Source organism: Panthera leo, chromosome A2, assembly GCF_018350215.1.
Source record: "Panthera leo isolate Ple1 chromosome A2, P.leo_Ple1_pat1.1, whole genome shotgun sequence".
NCBI classification, from domain to species: Eukaryota; Metazoa; Chordata; class Mammalia; order Carnivora; family Felidae; genus Panthera; species Panthera leo.
In genome coordinates, this window is record NC_056680.1 from 149,810,034 (window position 1) to 149,829,856 (window position 19,823).

Consider the following 19,823-nt stretch of genomic DNA (forward strand, 5'->3'; position numbering starts at 1 on the left):
CCCTGCGATTCAGAGGTCATTGTCATAACCCTGTGAAGTAGGTGCTTGGCAGCAGCTTTTAGAGAAGAGGTTGAGTTAGAGGGTTTTGTGGTTGAAAGGACTTTAGGTCATCGAGTACTTCTCTCTTTCTCATCATGCTGTGACCTGTGGAGGGTGACTGTCCTTAAAGTTCATTTGAATAGAGAATTGAAATAGGCACCTGAAGCGATTTACTAAAAAAAAAAAAAAAAATCAAATGAACATAATAACCCCAAACTAAAACCAATGCAAGTATCCATTAATAAGAGAGTGGATAGGTGTGCCTGGGCGGCTCAGTCGGCTGAGTGTCCGACTTTGGCTCAGGTCGTGATCTCACGGTTCGTGAGTTCGAGCCCCGCGTCGGGCTTGAGGCTGTCAGCACAGAGCCACTTAAGATCCTCTCTCCCCTTCTCTCTCTGCCCCTCCCCTACTCATTCTCTCTCCCTCTCTCTCTCTCTCTCTCTGTCTCAAAAACAAATAAAAACCATTAAAAAAATAGGAGTAGATAAACACAATGTGTTACGTTCACACGGTAGACTATTATCCACCAGTAGGAAGGAACAAATTACTGACACATCACGGGTGAGCCTAAAAAGCATTATATTGAACAAAAGAATATGAGGTTGATATGATATATGATGTTGAAGAATAGGCAAAGCTATATATACTATGGCACTAGAAGTATAAAAAAGAGGTTACTTCCTGGAGTGAGGGAGGCTATTGCCTGGAACAGGGCAAGAGATAACTTTCTGGAATGATGGAAATGTTTTATATTTTTATCCAGGGGAAATCTGTGTGTTTGTGTGTGTGTGTGTGTGTGAGAGAGAGAGAGAGAGAGAGGAATGATTGAGCTGTATACTTAGGGTCTGCACATTTTACCAAATGTAAATTGTACCAGAAAAAAACCAAACCAGACCAAAAAACAAGCCTCAAAACCAAAACCCAAGCAATGAACACATACGGAACGGGAACTATGCGGTTAACCGCCTTAGAGACGTGTATTGGTGGTATGTTCATGAAGCAGATCTAATAGTAAGCAACCCTAATAGAAGTCCCGTGCCTAGCATCTTAAGTAACTTGGGCACATCACTTAACGTCTCTGAAGTGTACTTTTTTTCCTATCAAAAGAAAAAGGGGTTCACTTATTCATTCCACGCGGAATCGGCCACGTCAGATGGCACCGGTCTAGCAGTGGAGAGGACACACAGGCTCCAAATACAGACCTTGCTGTTACTCTGCCAGCACAGTGAGCCCAGAAACACAGAAAGAAACAGAGCTGCCAATGCCTGCCCTGCCCTGTCTCCCTTTTCCTGCCTTTCTGCTGCAGCCAGCAGCATACTGAAAAGGCCTTATGTTCAGGCCCAGACGGGAGCTTCTTCCCCTCGTCCGGGGCCTGCTGTCCCTGTGCTCCTGCCCACTGGCCCTGAAGTGGTCTTTCTGTTTGGTGAAGGAGTTTGAAGCCAGAGAGAGAGAGAGAGAGAGAGAGAGGGAGAAGAGAAGAGAGAAAAATAGAGAGGAGACAGACAGAGAGAGAAAGAGAGAGAGAGAGAAGAGAGAGAAAAGAGAGGAGACAGACAGAAAGAGAGAGAAGAGAGAGAAAGAGGAGACAGAGAGAAAGAGATAGAGAGAGAGAGAGCGAGTATCTGAGGGCACTGGACTCACACCCAGCCCCAGTCCCTAAAATATGTGGCCAAGAATCCAAGTGTTACTTCCCCTCAGGGAGACAAATGATAGAGATCCTCCTTGGGGCTGTTCCAAAGAGTATATAGAGATACCAACCCCTCCCCAGCCCAGCCCACTACCCCAGGCCACAGAGCTGGTCCTGAGCAGGGTCCTTTTATCCTTTCATTGCCATGGAGCCTCCAAGAGGGAGAGAAGGGGACCGTAGGCTTTGGGCCGAGGCACCCAAGCAGCATCCGGGTAATTTTCCATCTTGCTTCCTTTACTCACTCATTGCCTCCTGATACAGGGAGGCAGATGAGTTATGTGGCTCTTGTTTGCCGATGGCAAAACAGGCTCGGAAGATGGAGGTGTCCTAACCGGAGGTCCTTGGCAAGAGGTTACACCTGCCTTCCCTGATTGAGCGTCAGGATCAACCCAGGAGACAAGCTTATCTCTTTGACCTGGGTGGAGTAAACAGGCCGTGGCCAAGGCATTCTCCTAACCGGGGCAGGGCTCAGTAGAAGCACAGATATTGGCCCAGTAACACCATAGATCCTTAGACAGGAAGGGACTGGAGACCAGAGACTCCAACTCTATTCCATAGACCAGGAAACTGAAGCCAAGATGGCAAGTAACTTGCTGAGGGACAAAAGCCAGTCAACGACAGAGCCAGGGAAAGAGCACGAGTGGCTGTGTGAACTCAAATTCCCGAGTCAACGTGATGGGAATGATCCCACCAGATTCGCTCAGATACATCCGGGTTTCTTAAGCTCGGCAGGATCCCCGTTTTGGGCTGCAGGGTTCCTCGTCGTGGGGCACTGGCCTGTGCATTGGAGGGTGGTTAGGGGTGTCGCTGGTCTCTGCCCACCAGATGCCGGCAGCGCCTCTCACCCCAGCTGCTACAATCCAGGATGTACCCCCCCTTCTACCTCAGACATTGCCAAATGTCCCCGGGGCTACAGAATCGCCCATGGTTGAGCACTTCCGCCACAGAGAGCCCCATCTTTCAGCTCCGCACACAAGGACGCGCTGTGATGCGCTTATTTGCAGATCTGTCTCATGCATGAGTCTGAGAGTTCTCTGAGGTCACAGACAGGGTCCCATTCACCTTTATGTTCTCTGCGTGTGGCATAGGACTTGGCATGGGAGAGATAGGCCGTAAAGGGTTTGAACGATGGAATGAGGCAGCTCACGGGGAGACCCTGAAACATAAACTTTCACTTGCTGGATGTCTAGTATTAGATGAAACGCCAGCCTGGAGGGCAGCCAGAGGATATGACCTTCCTGACCTTCTATCAGAGGGAAGTGGGGGCTCCTGTTCATCTGCTTTGTCATCTACTGTCCTGGTGGGGTTTTTTTTGCCTTGAGTTCCTTTTCTCATGCTCCAGTCATAATTATGTGGCTTCTTCATTCTTACGACACAATGGAATAGATACTCTACCAGAGAGGTTTTTCTCACTGGGGATAAAGCCAGCATTCTGGCATGTTAAGCCTTGAGATTCTCATGTTAACAAAAAAGCCCCCAATTGCTGCCATTTAGCAGCCATGAGAGCCTCGGGGGAATATTTGTTATAGAGTCATATAGTTTTGGCACTGGGAAAATCACAAGTAAACTGTAAGGAAAAAACCCCTACCACAAAATCCGATCTTCTTGTTTTTCTTAGTCTCAGAAATTTTCATCAGTGTTGGCTTTGGGCAAGTGGGATACTCCTCTGTGTCTGTTTTTCCAAACAATCCAATGCTTGAGAGGGTAGAGTTCTTTTTTGTAGGGGGAAAAAAAGGGCTTTCGGAAGCCTTATATGAAAGTTACAAAATGTAAGTTCCAGTGAATCTTGAAATTCACTGCAACTTTCTCTTTTACGGTTTGCTTTGGGCAGAAAAAAACCCAGCAGAGACGGAGAGAAAATACAAGTATTTGGTTAGATAGGTTCCGCGGGGGAATTAATTTAACAAGAAGATGGACGGACCTTTCCAAGGACTTTACTGGTCAGTCAGTTCAAATGGACAAACGGATTTCAGTGTGATTAGTGAAAGAGAACACAGTTAAAATAGAGCAAAAGGACCATAAAGGGAATAAAGACATGGCAATGAGGGAGGAATGGGTGGTATTGGGTTATATTACTTTATATATAAATACATTAATGTTTATTTATTTTTGAGAGAGAGAGAGAGAGAGAGAGAGAGAGAGAGAATGAATGAGTGGGGAGGGCCAGAGAGAGAGGCACACACAGAATCCGAAGCATGCTCCAGGCTCTGAGCTGTCAGCACAGAGCCCAACGTGAGGCTTGAACCCACGGACCCTGAGATCATGACCTGAGCGGAAGTTGGTCACCCAACCGACTGAGCCACCCACGGGCCCCATATTGGGTTAATATTACTTTTAAGGGGAATCTTACCAGGCTGCTCTGCATCAGGGACTACATCATAACGCCCTTGTGTCTGGCCCTCACTGTGTTAGAATTCACATGATTGCTTTTGGGGCATCTGGGTGTCTCAGTTGGTTAAGTGTCCGATTTTGGCTTGGGTCATGATCTCACAGCTCATGGATTCGAGCCCTGCGTTGGACTCTGTGCCGACAGCTCGGAGCCTGGAGCTGGCTTCGGATTCGCTGTCTCCCTCGCTCTCTGCCCCTCCCCCCGCTCACACTCTGACTCTCTCTCTCTCAAAAATAAACATTAAAAAAAAAAAAAAGAATTCACGAGATTGCCTTCAGCCTAAACTTGGGTAGATGCCTATTTCTCAGGGATGATGACCCTTGTTTATTATTAACTGGTTTCTCTTGGAGCAGTGGGAGATCTACCAGGACCAGAAGAGGTCCCACAGAACCGGAAGGCTTGGGGCCCAACTCAGATGAGGACCCTCTGAACAGGACCCACGTTTAGGATGGGAGGGTGGAGAAGTGTCACATGTGTCAGGAAAAGTTGGGAGACAGTTTGCCACTGGGGCTTCTGGTAAAGAAGTCACTGGGACAGGAGGTGGACCCCTGGATGGTCTGGGACTGGAGCAGATCTGGGCAGCACCAGAGGGAGGAAGCCTGGACTTTCTCAGGGGTGGATAGACTTACAGAATTTTGAGCAGGAAAGGCTTTAGGCATCTAAATGAACCTCGCAGTTTTTAGACGGGGCAGATGGAGATTGACATATGCAAGCCAGAGGTCTCCCTCCTAAACTTCACTATCTCTTCTAATATTTATTTATTTATTTTTTTGAGAGAGAGAGAGAGAGAGAGAGAGAGAGAGAAGGGAGGGAGAGAGGGGTAGAGAGAAAGGGAGACACAGAATCCAAAGCAGGCTCCAGCCTCTTAGCTGTCAGCACACGGCCTGACGTAGAGCTCAAACTCATGGACCCAAGATCATGACCTGAGCCAAAATCAGACGCTTAACTGACTGAGTCACCCAGGTGACCCGGCTTCACTATCTCTTCTAGGGAAGTGGTCCCTGTTTTATTCTGAGACCATAGAACGTATTCATTAGTTTTTTTAGGTATTCAGCATGACCTCAGGCAAGCGAGTCTGAAGCAGCCAGACACGAAGCATTCCCAGTGAGGTTTATCTCTGACACTGTTCCGTGCCGAACACAGAGCTACATCATTCTACGTGCTTCTGGCGGGGACCCCCATAAATCCTCATCTGTGGCAAAGGAATTCTGTCGCACTTCAGGTGACCAGCCTAGGACCGGGTGGTGGCCAGAGCCATCTGGGGGAGAGGGTACAGGAGACAGGGGTGAGAAGGGAGAGATGATGTGGTTGGTCGCCAGATTTAGCACATCCGAAAAAATGAATGATTTTTTAGTTTAAATATGTTCCCCAATGGGGCGCCTGGGTGGCTCAGTCGGTTAGGCGGCCGACTTCGGCTCAGGTCATGATCTCACGGTCCGTGAGTTTGAGCCCCGCGTCAGGCTCTGTGCTGACAGCTCAGAGCCTGGAGCTTGTTTCGGATTCTGTGTCTCCCTCTCTCTGACCTTCCCCTGTTCATGCTCTGTCTCTCCCTGTCTCAAAAATAAATAAAACGCTAAAAAAAAAAAAAAATGTTCCCCAATATTGCACAAGATATATACTAAAAATGTATTCAGTGTTCATCTGAAACTCAGATTTAACTAGGTGTCCTGTGTTTTATCTGGCAATCCTTTCTTGAGACTGTTGGCAGCAAGGGAGCCTGAATCCTTGCTGATGGTGGTGAGGTTGGGGGTGTGGCTCTGCCCCTATTTCAGATGAAAAGATAGCCGCCCTGGTCCTCCTTTCACCTTTCTTCTCTCATCTGCCTGGGTTTTGAGAACAGACAGGAAATCCCATTGCCTTGGAGACGTCCAGGCAGCAAAGGAAGGAGAGAGGAGCTCTCTCAGGTCATTGCTACAGCACATTTCTTTCTCTAGTTCCCTTTTGTCTTGCGCCAGCGGGAGGAACAACACACCCTTCAAGGATTTGAGGACAGAAGGAAATGTGGCTAGATAAAGCTAGCACCCACTGTAGCATGTGTCCTGGGGAGATAATGGCTCTGAACCTGCTAAAAGAAATGGCCGGCTTTGTTCTTGAATAATAACCAGCTGGCAGCTTTGTTTTGTCTTCTCGACAGCTGGGTGAGGAGATTCAATTTCAGGGGAAAGCAGTGACGTAGGGCTGACCATCGTGGACAGGGGGTGAGGTGGGTGGTGGGCAATTTACCACACCAGACAACCCCCTATAGGGTGATGCAGCCCCTTGCTACAGAGTATTTCCCCACTGCCTGTCATAATGCCCAAAGTTCTACCATTAAGTCTTAAGACTAATGACCTTCTCTTTTAAAAATGCACATAAGCCTGGGAAACACAACATATTAAGCCAGTATCCTTTTAGAGTGAATTAGCTCTTTAGAGTGTTTCTAACCCCACGTTTGGCTGAGAGCAGAGTCTTGGGGTTATTGGATCCTAGGGCAGATAATTCTTGTGAGGGCTAAGTGGCAGAGCGGTTGACCCACCGAGAGAGAATATGAAGAAAGCCCAGAAATTAAAGGGTCCAGGCAGTTTTAGGAGAACAGGGGAAGGCAGGGAGAAGGGGGCCGGAGGGGGGTTAGGTGGGGTGAAGCTACCTGCCTTACCACCGTCTCGGCTGGTGCTCCCATGAGTAGAAGTGTCCCTGGCTTTCCAGACAGATTTGGGTTAAGCATTGCCAAGGTCTGGGCAACTGAATTCCTGTCCTGCTCTGCTGCATCAGTCAGAACAAGTCAGTTCTGCTCAGTTCTCACGCCTCCTGCCAGATGCCAGGAGGACACATGAGAGCCTGGAGAGGAAGGCTCTGCTTGGCCGCAGCAGGGAGAGAACCCACATCCACCAGCTTGAACCTCACAGGGTCTTTTGGTCTTGTGCAGCAGCAAGTTCGGAGTAGCCAGGATGGGCTGGCTTCGTGCTTGAGCATGCCGTCCAGGATATGGACACTATCCACGCTCCTGCAGCAGAAGAGGGCAAGGGGTAAGGACTTGAAATCAGTGCTAAGTAAGCTGCGATGCCCTGGAAGGAAATCACTAGAACATAGGCTAGCCCTGGCATTTGGGGCCTTTCGTCCATTTGAAGAAAAGTCTACCATGCTGATGTTTTGGTTTCCAGCTCTGTTCACCCTGATGAGTGGTTGAATTTTTTTTAAATGCTTATTTATTTGGGGGGGGGGTGCAGAGAGAGAGAGAGAGAGAGAGAGAGAATCCTAAGCAGGCTCCACACTCAGCATGGAGCCCAAAGTGGGGCTCGATCCCACGACAGTGACATCATGACCTGAGCCAAAATCAAGAGCCGGATGCCCGACCGACTGAACCACTCAGGTGTCCCAGTGGTTGAATGTTTTCTTTCCCACCAGATACTTGACGCTGTTTTAGTCTTCACCCATAGCTTCCCCTCTATTTAGGAGGGTCCCAGCCACACTGAGGGGGCCAGTTCCGTGTGTGGATATCAGTGGATTCTCTGGGCACAGGATGATTTTTTCCCAAACCCTTCAGCCAACACCTTTACAAGACAGCAGTGGTCAGAACTCTTGCTTGTGCTACACAAAGAATTCTTATCCACAGCTAGCGCGCTTTCATTTTATTTCAGAAGACTAACGCCCCAGAAGAGGTACGGCCTGTGCCTTGAAGGTCAGAAAGCTCCGACCCGCTGGAGGAACACACGTAATTTTCCATCGAGAATGGCTTGTGCTCTCCTCCTCCCCCCCAGAAGCCCTATCAGTCCCAGAGAGTTCCCTCTGCTCAGGCCTGGCCAGCTGACGGAATAGTTCTAACTCAGATAACAGCAGAATTTGGAGTGTGATAAAGCCAGTTGCAAAACTCCCTCCTCGGATGGATAGACCATCACATAAATGAAGATTAGGGCTTCTAGGACCAGCGCCTGTACCTGGACACGAGCCAGCTCTCCTAGAAATGTGTTCTCTAGAATGCGTTCTAAAGAACGTGTAGTGTTTCCCCTCCGTGTGACAAAAGCCGTCTGATTGAGTGACGGTAAGAGCTTTGGGATGAGGAGGCCAGAGTTGAATGGTGCTGTACTTCAGGACTTAGGCTCTCAGAGATTGTTTTCTCCTCTGTGAGGAAGGAATAAAAATCCTGGATTGCCTCTGTCATAGGGAGGCCATGGGTGTGAAAGCATGTTTCCAAAGCTGAGCTTTGGAAGTACAATTCCCTGACTGTGATCACAGTTGTGGATGGAGAGTGTTGATTTCATACTCAAGGGGCAGCCCATTCGGTTGATTCTGCCCCTACTGTCCCGGCCTTAGACAGTGAGTGATCCCTAAAACAGTGCCTCGAACACCACAGCTGCTAATCAAAGTCAAGGCGACATGAATTAACCTCAATAAACCAATGGCAAATGCTCCTCATCTCTACTTTAGCTCACCCCAGGACTTGGGACGCTGGGGTCCAGCCGGGCTGTTCAAAGGGATTGTCCGTTACGGGACATCACACATCGCTGAATGTGCCCACAAGGAGAGGCTGGGCACCGATAAGGCAGAGTCCCGCTACATAAGCCCCTCCGCATGAAAGGACATGAGAACCCGCTTCCCTGGAAACCCTTCTCGGCTACTAGAAAGTCTCTCTTCATTTTCTGACAAAAAAAAAAAAAAAAAAAAAAAATACTAGTATAAAAAATCATTGGTTATCTCCAAAATGATCAAATAAAGGCAGTTTTCCTGGTAAAACCTGTGGATTCTGGTATCCTGTGCGTTGACGTGGGGGACACAAATGGACAGAAAGAAAAATGGCTGATATTTACTGAGTCACCACTATGTTCCAGACACTGCCTGAAACATTTACACATATTATTGTGTTTAATTCTTACAACAACGCGCTGGGTTGAGTACTCTTACTACACCCACTTTACAGATGGGGAAACAGGTTCAGGGAGATCAAGGAATTGCCTGTACAGCCAGGAAGTAGCAGGGCTGGGCCTTAGACCCAGAACTGTCTGATTCCAAAGCTCATGCTCTTAACCACCGTGCAATTATTTGACTCTTTGCCTCGTTCTTCCCCTCAATTTGTAACTTGCAATCGATCCAAGTGAAAATGTATCCCTTGTGCCCTCCTGTCTTCTTTCTTCTATTGGGCAGCCCTGGGTTAAATTCCGTAGTCAGGCTCTGCCACACTGGAGGAGACCAGGGTTTGGTGCTGAGCTCCGGCTGGCTCCCTCTCTGGCAATGATTACCGCCCCCTGCCGCACCCCACCCCCCAACACTAAGGGTGCTGAGATGTCCTTGGCAGTCCTTGTGGTGGGCGGGGGTGCAGAGCTGAAAGGATCAGGGACAGGATGTTCTGCCACCATGGGGCATTCTCTGAAGCTGGGAGGGCTTCTTCCGCACCTTGCCAGCACTGCCCCCCAGCCCCAAACCCAGAGGCTGCCCAGAGCAGAGCTGAAGTCTCTCTTCTTGCTTTCTCCTTCTTTGAAATGGGCATCCTGATGGGATGATGGGGGCAAAGGGATGAGAATGTACATTTTGCCAATTGTTTAAAAGAAAAAAATGCTCGGAATCGGTCTCATGCCCCCTCGTTCCGCAAGCCTTGCAGCAGAACTTCTGGCTGCTACTTCCCATCTTTCTTAAATCAGTGCTAAAGTCACATCCCCAAGTCTTCTTTGAAGATCCAGGCTGGATAAGGGTACCCTCCCTCCATGCATTCCGCTCTCACAGTGCATTATTATTGCAACAGTGCTATTTAGTGCCTCTCTTACCAGTTTGCGTGTTGGTCTCCACCTAGCCTGGAAACTCCGTGAGGGCAGGGCTGCATTTCCTGGCACCTAACAGATACTTACCCATGTTGGTTGATCTGGACCATAAAACTGAACTGAAGGAAAGATCAATATCCATTGCAAAGGTTTTGTCGTTGTTGCTGTACATGTGAATGTGTTCGTTTTTGAATACTCTTTTCACCCCTAAAAGAAGTTTTAGACGTCTTTAGAAGTTTATTGGCCTCACTCAGATCTCTGGGTCATAATTTAGTGTCCCAGGGAATTCTAAGGGAAAAAAAAATTATTTGCTTCTGCAAACCTTATCGTCCACTGTTCTGATAAAGGATCCCAGCTGTGACAAGGAGATTATTTACTTGAAAGTAACGAGCAAAGCTAATTACTGCAGTAGATTGGGGCAGGGACAGAGTGTACCAGAGCAGGCTGTTGGCAAATGTTCCCAACCCTCCAACAAGGCAACGGGGCCAGTGAGCCCACTGGACGTGCCGGTGCCTTTTGGTCTTCGAATCGCCTCCTCAATAGCAAACAGACTCTAAGACTGTGGTTTGGGACTCAGTTGTCTGACAGGAGCCAAGAATGAATTTCTGTGGCTTGTTCTTCTTCTCCCTGGTTCCAATTTTTGAAGAATATGTAATAAAACAATTAAAGTCTGACTTTGTGGAGGAAGTGGGATCCACTCATCATGTCTCCAACTTCGTTCCTCACAACTTGTGCGTGGCTCCTTTCCTCTAGGACAGGAAGCCTGCTTCTTGTCTGTTCCATTCTCTGCCTGGAGTCTGAGCCACGTCCCGCCCAATGCAACTCAAGCTCACCTGCCGGGAAGTCATTGCCACTGACCCCACCTGACGATGCGCATGCCCCTTTTTGGCATTCTGAGCTGTGCTTGTACCAGCCGCCAAATCCCATTCTAATGAACTATGTGGGACATCCAAATTCTTTCCTCTTGGTGGAATTTTGTTAAAATTGGAGCTGAGAGAAGGTAATAGTGCTACAGGGTAAGAATCAAATAGATGGATTAAATTAAATAGCATAAAGTGCCTAGTCTAGTGCTTAACATAACCTATATACATTTAATTTTTTTTTAAGATAGAGGGTGAGAAAGAGTGCTCGTGTGCATATGCGCGAGCGAGTGGGGAGGGGCAGAGGGAGAGGGAGAGAGAGAGAGAGAGAATCTTAAGCAGGCTCCACACTCAACGCAGAGCCTGACGTGGGGCTTGATCTCACGACCATGAGATCGTGACCTGAGCTGAAAATCAAGAGTCAGATGCCTAACCGACTGAGCCACCCAGGCACCTCCTAGACATTTAATTTTAAGACGTGTCTTTAGAGCATATATTGGGAGGGCCAGTCCTGTTCTCTCTACTGAGCACACACACACACACACACACACACACACACAAGCACGAGCACACAAACAGTGGTCTGTGCTTTCAGATGGTTGGCCATTTTGAGGAATGATAAGACACATATGTGTGACAGTCTAGAGACAGTCTTCATTCATGTGACGCATAGGCTACAGGGAGAGAGCAGGCATGGAGAGCAGGCAGAGGAGCGCTAGAATTTAAAATGAGGTGAAAACAGCCAAGGGTGAGGCTAATTAGAAAAGGCTTACTGGGGAAGGACGGTCTGAAAGTGTAGGTACGCTTTTGCCAGAAACTATTGGAGAAGGCACCATGGGCATGAGGAGGGGGTGGGGAAGCCCAGAGATGGTTACCATGGCAACAAAGGATGAGTGGACTCAGGGGCAGGGTCCGCAGGAGCCAGGGGTATGATGGCACCCGGGGTTGGATCGTTAGTGAAACTGTCAGGAGCCCCAACAATCATGGCTTCATGAGAGGGGTTGGTAGATGACGGGCATTTCAAAATCTGCATGAGGAAAACATTGGCTTTGCCTGGAATTCTGGAGTGAGGAGCATTACCTAGCTTAAGGTAGAAGCAGGCAGGGAAAGGGTCTCTGTGTTTAAGAGGAATGGGGCTGAGGGGCACTCTGGGAAATGGCAGGTTTGGCCAAGGTGACGGTGGAGGCGAGAGGTGAAAGTGGCCTACAACAAAGGTGATTTAGCATTAGGGACTGAAGCCTCACATTACAAACCATAGACACTGTAGCAGAAAGCTCTAGGGCAAAAAAGAGTGGATACCCCCACCTCTTTTTCTCCCCCCACAGAATTAGCAAACACATTCTGTGCTTGGTGCTTTGGGTCCTTAAGGACAAATAAGGAATTGTCATGGATCTATGTTCTTGGAATTTTATTTTTTAACTGACAATAGAGAGATTCTTATCTCATGCAATTGGTCAAAATAAAGGGGAAAAAAAAGTTGTGGAATCAATATAAACATAGGAGCTATACATCTTAAGCATTTTATTTTAACTTAAAATGTAAAATGTACATTCATTCCCTAACGTTTTAATGTCGAGTCTAGGCTTTTTCTCTGACCATGAGCTCCCCATTTTCTTTCTTACATGAGCCACTTTTGTAAGGATCAGTAGCGACCACTGATCATTTGCTACTCCTTCCACTGAGAGGTGGAGTTCAATATTCCTCTGCTTGAATCTGAGCTTGTCTTAGTGACATGCTGGGATTTCTATGGCTAGACTTGGAACTCCCTGCTGGGCTCCTTAGAATGTTCTTCTGAGAGGCCTGAGCTCCATGAGGCAGACGGGAGCTGCCGGGTAAGAACTTACTACTTTAAGTTCTCCAGGCTTGAAAGGCCATACCTGCGTGCCCCAGAGGATAGTCCCAGCTGGGCTCAGAGTTCCGGGCATCTCCGTGAAGGCACAAGCATGTGAGTGAAGGTGGCTTGGGTTCTCTCTCATTGACATGACCTGAAGCAGAACAATTGCATGGCTGCACCTTGTCTGAATTCCTAGTCCACAAGATAGTGAGGTATTACAAAATGGTGGTTGTTTCAAGCCACTGAGTGTTAGGATAGTTTATTACATAGACACCTGGAATTTTATTGTAAAGAGGCCTGGATGCATGTTCATAGGACTTGGAGAGACCTAGAGATCAGGCAGGCACGTTGGAATTCTGAATACTGCCAGAGTCCTCCAGAAGTTGATCACAAAACGCGGGGTGCCTGGGTGGCTCAGTTGGTTAAGCTTCCGACTTCAGCTCAGGTCATGGTTTCACAGTTTGTGAGTTTGAGCCCCACATCGGGCTCTGTGCTGACAGCCTGGAGCCTGCTTTGGATTCTCTGTCTCCCTCTCTCTCTCCTTGCCCCTCGCCCACTTGCATGCTCTTTCTCTCTCTCAAAAAAAAAAAAAAAAAAAAGAAATTGATCACAAAATGTGATGATCATACAGAAGGTGTTTGAGCCTCCTTACTTTAGCTTTACCTTCCCTGCCCTTGCACGTGAAGGGTCTCCTGTATTTACCTTTCCCAGATAACCTTGCTGGAAAAGTGTCGGCAGGCAGAGTTAGATATATAAATGGTCAGCCCTATCATTTCACCCATGTGACATTGTTGCAAGAATCTGTTCTTCAGTGGTCGGTGTCTGTCTGCCTCCCCAGGGCCCTGGATAGTCTCTGAGGTCAGAGACTACATTTCCTGTTTGTTTGACAGGAAACAGGGGGGCAACGGCCCAGTTTAGAGAGAGCTGGAGCTTTCTACCGCAATGCTAAGGCTCCTATTGCCTTAGCAATTGGCCAGGTCTGGCCCTTGGGTGTGCAACTGGTATGGTTGCCCAGAGCCCCACACATAGAGGAGCTCTGTGCTTGGTTTCACGCTCTGCTATTGCCATCTTGAAATTCTTCATTTCTTAGTTTTTGAACGAGGGGCCTGTCAGTTTCACGTTATGCTGGGCCCTGAAAATTACACGATCAGTTGTGCCATGATTCATGCCGCGTTCGGTCAAGACCAGGAGCTGTGGCTATTTCATTCGTGTTACCTGCCCTGTCTCACCGAAAACCAGTGGGATGGTGGGATCAGTGAGGAAGGAAACGCCACACAGAAACGTGAATGCCATATTCTTGTTTCCCTTGTTAGAAGATAAACTGAGGCATCTCAAAAACTTTAAGAGTTTATTTGAGTCGAAATCGATCTGAATCGGGCAATGCCAAGTCGTAAGTGGTTAGGAGTGTTCTGCCCACAGAAGCCAGGAGAAGGAGACAGTGAGGAAGGAAGAAAAAAAAAAAAAAGGAAATTATTTAAAGAGCTGTAGCTTAGAGCCTAGTTGGCTCTTTGTGATTGGTTGTCCTTACTGTTTTGATTTCTTTTTTTTTTTTTTTAATGTTTATTTATTTTTGAGACAAAGAGAGACAGAGCATGAACAGGGGAGGGTCAGAGAGAGAGGGAGACACAGAATCTGAAACAGGCTCCAGGCTCTGAGCTGTCGGCACAGAGCCCGACGCGGGGCTCGAACTCACGGACCGCGAGATCATGACCTGAGCCGAAGTCGGACGCTTAACCAACTGAGCCACCCAGGCGCCCCTGTTTTGATTTCTTAATCTTGCGCCATTACAAGATTTTGGTTTGCTTGCGTAGGCCGCTTTGGCATCAGAGCAACTTCAGTCTCGTGGCTTTCTCATTTAATTCATCTAATATGCTCTATATGACGGATTCCCAGCCCCCTCACTCCAATTGACAGAATGACCCACTCTGGCAGGACGCTGGGTGGCTGGGTGGCTGGATGGCTGGATGGACGAGTTGGGAGGGATGCTCTGCCCAGGATGCGGTTAGAGGCAGACAGTGCCCTACAGCTCCGTCCTGAAGCAATAAAACCCGGACTGCGCTCTCAGCCCTCCTTGCTAGAAACCAAGCTGAGGAAGCTCCTTTGTCCGGTAGCTGGGTTTTCCAACAGGGGGAGATTTGGGGCAGCGGGGAACCAGAGTGGAGCAACCACTGGGGGGGCCAGGCACCCAGGGCTTCTAAGAGAAGGAAGAAATGAAGAGCAAGGCCCCCCTCCCCTGGGGCTTCAGTAGAGATACAGGACGCTGGGGCAGGGGTTAAGGAGACCCGGACCCACTCCTGCCCCAAATATGAATCCTACTCTCTGGCCAAGTGCACCCTCCTCCTAACAAACCATCCCACCCTTGGTAATCATTTTAGAAACTCTTCTGGGGCACCTGGGTGGCTCAGTTAAGCATTTTGACTCTTGGTTTTGGCTCAGGTCATGATCTCATGGTTTGTGAACTCAAGCCCTGCATCGGGCTCTGCGCAAAGCCTGCTTGGGATTCTCTCCCTCTCTCTTTGCCCCTCCCTTGCTCGCTCTCTCTCTCTCTCTCTCTCTCAAGATAAATCAATAAACATAAAGCAAACAGACAAACACTCTTCTGCTTTCAGCATGTCCTCCCACATACGTGCTCAGATCCTATGCAGCTCTCTCTCCTGTGTCAAAATACCCTCAGGCTGGGGTCAGAGGTTACCCAGCTGATAATTCTTCACCTTTTCTCTTTGTCTTTACTGTCCTAGAACAGCAATGCACAAAGCCTGCTGATAAATTGTTAGAAATGCTAATTCTCGGGCTCCACCCCAGACATCCTGGATCGGAATCAGAAACTCGGGAAGGCTGGTAATCTGCGTTTTAACAAGCCCTACAGATGCTTCTAACGATCACTAAAGTTTGAGACTCGCCTCTCCTGTGGAGACACATGGCTGGAATAAGGCCCCTTACCAGCACCCAAATTTTCAGAGGTGACACCTGTGAGATGCATCGCGTAGCCTTTTTGCAAGGGTCGGGGTGGGGGGGCGGGGGAGCGAAGCTGTACTAACTCTTTTACGTACAAAACCCCTCCTTCACCCACACGCGCACACATAGAGGGGGAAAGGCTTTGCTTCTCAATCTTTTATTTAACATCTGTTTTCTGTGCTTGGGGTTGTTTGAACAAGAGAGTCAGCGTTAGAATCAACTTGCTCAGAGGGCGTCTGGAAGGCAGGTGCGGCCTGCCACTTTCAGTGCAAGCTGAGAACAAACACAGCACCCGGAGCCCAGATCAGCCTGCTGCTGCTGGAGGCAGAGGTGGAATTTCTGTTTTGCTGGGAGGATCCCCCCTAAAGCGCGGCCTTACCTTGGGGCCTTAATTAGAAGCAGCGGTGGCCCTCAGGCCTGCTGAGTTTCCGTTTGATGGGACTGCACAAAAGAGCTGAGATGGAAAACGAGATCTTTTGTTATTTCACACATTCTGCGAAGCTTTCTCATAAAAGCCCCCTTTCCCGGTTCTTATTTGCCGTCACACGCACCAGGGTAGTTTTAAAAAGGTTTATACGGGGCAAACAGGTGCTAATATCTGGCTTTCCCTTGTTTGCCGTAGGCTGTCAGATTCAATTTATGTAATCTCAGCCCCACCTCGTCCCTCTCTAGGGGCCCTCTTCCTAACCAGCCTCCTTCCCGTTCAGGCCCCCTGCCCTTCCTGCCCCCTGCCCCCTAGGGGTGTCTCTCCTTCCTCCTAGCGTCTTCCTAGAGATGTCCTGGTGTCTCGTATTGGCTTGCAATATTAAACATTTTAATTTTTTTTAATGTTTAGTTATTTTTGAGAGAGAGTGAGCGTGAGTGGGGGAGGGGCAGAGAGCGAGGGAGGCAGAGGATCCAAGCAGGATGCGGAGCTCGAACTCACAGACTGTGAGGTCATGACCTGAGACGAACTTGGATGCTTAACCTACTGAGCCATCCAGGTGCCCCCGGAATCTGAAACATTAAAAAAACAAACAAACAAACAAAATTCAATGTAAGTGAAACTACCCATTCGACATATAGGTATTTTAATTTTATAATGGCACCCTCAAATTGACCTGATAAATCAAACTAAAGAACTGCGGAGATTTTCTTATGTTTTCTTTTTTCTTTTTGTTTTAATACCAATATAGGCAATAGGAGATATACCACAGGCTGAGGGACACCAGCTGTGGGCCATCTGAATGAATGATAAGACGCCGAATGCGAAGAGGTGTGACCATCTTCCTGGATCTGCCTCCTGTGTTGTGATGCAGCCCTTGGTTTGTGGTGAGTCCTAACTGGCTGTCTTCCACGTGGCACTTAACTGCACAGCAGAGTACCCTTACCCGGGTTAACAGGAAACATAAAAACGGATGTCTCATGACGCGTCAAAGGGGTCTTGCACCTGGACCTATGGAGCTGCATTGATTGGATGGTCTCACGTTGCTCTGTCTTGACTCTCTGGATTTTCACTTTGTGGGTTACTTTTTAAAATTAAAAAAAAAAATTTTTTTTAAACTCACTTAGCTCCCTTTAAAGCACAAGAGTAATTTATTGGGGGAATACTGGAGTATCTCATAGGCCAATAGTTACAGCCTAAGCTTCATGAAGGCCAGGAAGCAGGAAGTGGAGGGAAAGTCATCAAGAACCTAGTTGGTTATTTCATCCCCACTCTTCTCTCTCACATGAGGTCACCTGGGCTCTTTTTCTTCTTTTCTCCATGTTTGATCCATGTTCTTTTTGATGTTTGTTTGTTTTTTTTCTCTGTAGACCATCTTTTACCTGTTTGGCGCGAGCACGGATAAACATGGCTGCCACAAAATGGTGGACTGCTCCCTAGTTCCAGGGAGATCCTTGAGGTTGTCCCGAGTCCCAGTAGTTGGTAGAGAAGCTGAGTAATCTAGGTTGAGTCAGTTGTGACCTAGTCTGTGGCCAGGGACAGAGTCATGTAATACCAATATTACTGCTGTGTTTCATTTCATTAGGTAGAAATTTGTTCTGTTAAGAATTATCACAAATTTGGAAATAAGGCAAAAGGAGGACAGCATGTCCTTTTAATGTCATAGTGGAGCATTGTTTAACCCCTAAGGGTTCTTTGATTATCTAGGGGATGTACCTTTGATTCACTTTCTGCTAGTGATTAAAGGTCCAGACTCTGTGAAGTTTACATGATAATTTATAGATTTTTGTCCAGTAGATATTCAAATTATTTCTATCTGGTAGAAAATATAACCAGAGCTTATGGTTTTATTGCTCAAACACATTAACTAGTTTCGTACCTAACCTAACAATCTTATTCCAACATTTCCTTTCTTTAACGATGATAAAATCCTTCACCCTATGCCCCTCCTTTGAATCAGCACCCCCCCCCCACACCATCTTGCTGATCTCCTCATAAATAGGTTGCCCAATCTTGGCATATGATTATTTTGTATTTGTATGAGAATCATGTTAACTTTTTGAAAATTGTATTTTCATAATTCCCAGAAAAAGGGGGAGGATTGGATCAACACAACAATGGTATCTATTATATTTTCCTTTCTGGTTCCTGTGACTCTCCCATTCCCTAATGGCTGCCACAATATTTTACCAATGATCTGGTCTTTTGCTTTAGTGAAAGTCCAATGTCAGTAAATTTTTTTCAGTCTTTGTTGGTCTGAAATATATTTATTTCATCCTTGCTCCTGAAAGAAACTATTATTGGCTATCTATTTGAAGGTGACACTCTAAGGTGACTCTCTCTTAGGCCTTTGAAAATAGTATTCACCTGTCTTCTGGCTTCATTTGTCGCCGTTGAGAATTCAGAAGTCAATCTAATATTTATTCTGTCATGGGTAATTTTTCTCTTCTCTCTGTCTGTTTTTTAAGGCCTTCTTTTTCTCTTTAGTATTTTGTCTTGGTAAGAATCTTAATGCAGATTCTTTCTTATTTGTACTTCTTGGAATTCACTGGGCTTCCTGACTCTGAGGATCTGTGTTTTTCATCAGCTCTTGGAAACATTCAGTTAGTATCTCCTCAAATATTACTTTCTTCCATTATTTGTATTATCTTATTCCCAAATTCCAAGAAATAATACATTAAATATCCTTACTCTATCTTCCATTTCATATAATTTCTATTTAATCATCTTTCTTTCCCTCTGTGCTGTATTCTGGATAATTTCTCTAAATCTGTCTTCCTGTTTACAATTCTTTTTTAAACAGTGACTAATATTATCTTCTGCCCAAAAAACATATTAAGCATTATCATCAGGAAAATGCAAGTCGAAATTATTAGTGTATTATCAGGATGGCTAAGAAAACAAAGGTGGTTTCAAGTGTTGATAAGATTGTGGAATATAGTAACCTCACTGCTGGTGGGAGTGTGATTTTGTATGACTCTTGAAAAAAAATTTTTTTAATGTTTATTTTTGAGAGAGAGAGAGAGAGAGAGAGAGAGAGACAGACCATGAGCAGGGGAGGGACCGAGAGAGAGAGGGAGACACAGTATCCAAAGCAGGCTCCAGGCTCTGAGCCATTAGCACAGAGCCTGACGTGGGGCTCAACTTCGTGAACCATGAGATCATGACCCGAGCTGAAGTCGGATGCCGAACTGACTGAGCCACCCAGGTGCCCCTGGTATGATTCTTTTAGAGAACAAATGTCATTATTACCAATGTTGAAGATTCTCGTACCCTTTGAGCTAGTACTTCTACCGATAGGTATGTAACTAACATGAATACAGGCACATATGCACTAAGAGATGTAGCTTGTTCACAGCAACAAGATTCATAATGGCTCCAAACTGGCAGCAGCTCAAGTGTTCCTTAAGAGTAGAATGATAACTAATTTGTGATGCCTTCCTACAATGGAGAACTAGAGCAGTGAAGACAAACACACTCTAGCTATAAACAATGATGTGTATCCATTTCATGAGCATAATGTTGAGTGAAAGAAACCAGACTCAATATATTCTGTATGAGCTCACTTATAAGCAAACAGAAAAAGAAACCAAAAAGTTGCAAAGGAAAAGTGTTGTGTTTAGGGGTGAAAACTAAGGGTAAAAACTACTGAAAAAGGATAGGATAACTACAAAAGTCAGGATCATGGTTAGCTTTGGGGAGGGTGGGATAGTGTACTGAAAATAGGAACTTAGGTGTAATGGGCAAATGAATGGGAAAATGTAACTTATCAAAACAGACTGAAAAGTAAAAGAAAAATGGAATAGTTCCATAATCATTGAATCAAATAAATTGAATTAGTACAAAAGAATCTGCCCATTGCAGGGCGTCTGGGTAGCTCAGCTGGTTAAGCATCCAACTCCTGAT

At 46.8% G+C, this 19,823-nt stretch overlaps 1 long non-coding RNA gene across 1 annotated transcript in view; it reads left to right on the plus strand.

The window, feature by feature from the left end:
• The window catches only part of LOC122212093, a 41,071-nt gene extending 24,087 nt beyond the window's left edge, over nt 1–16,984 (plus strand). The window contains exon 5 of the long non-coding RNA XR_006198992.1: nt 16,669–16,984. This is a non-coding gene — a long non-coding RNA (uncharacterized LOC122212093). The remainder of the gene's footprint in view (nt 1–16,668) is intronic.
• The last annotated feature ends 2,839 nt before the right edge of the window (nt 16,985–19,823 follow it).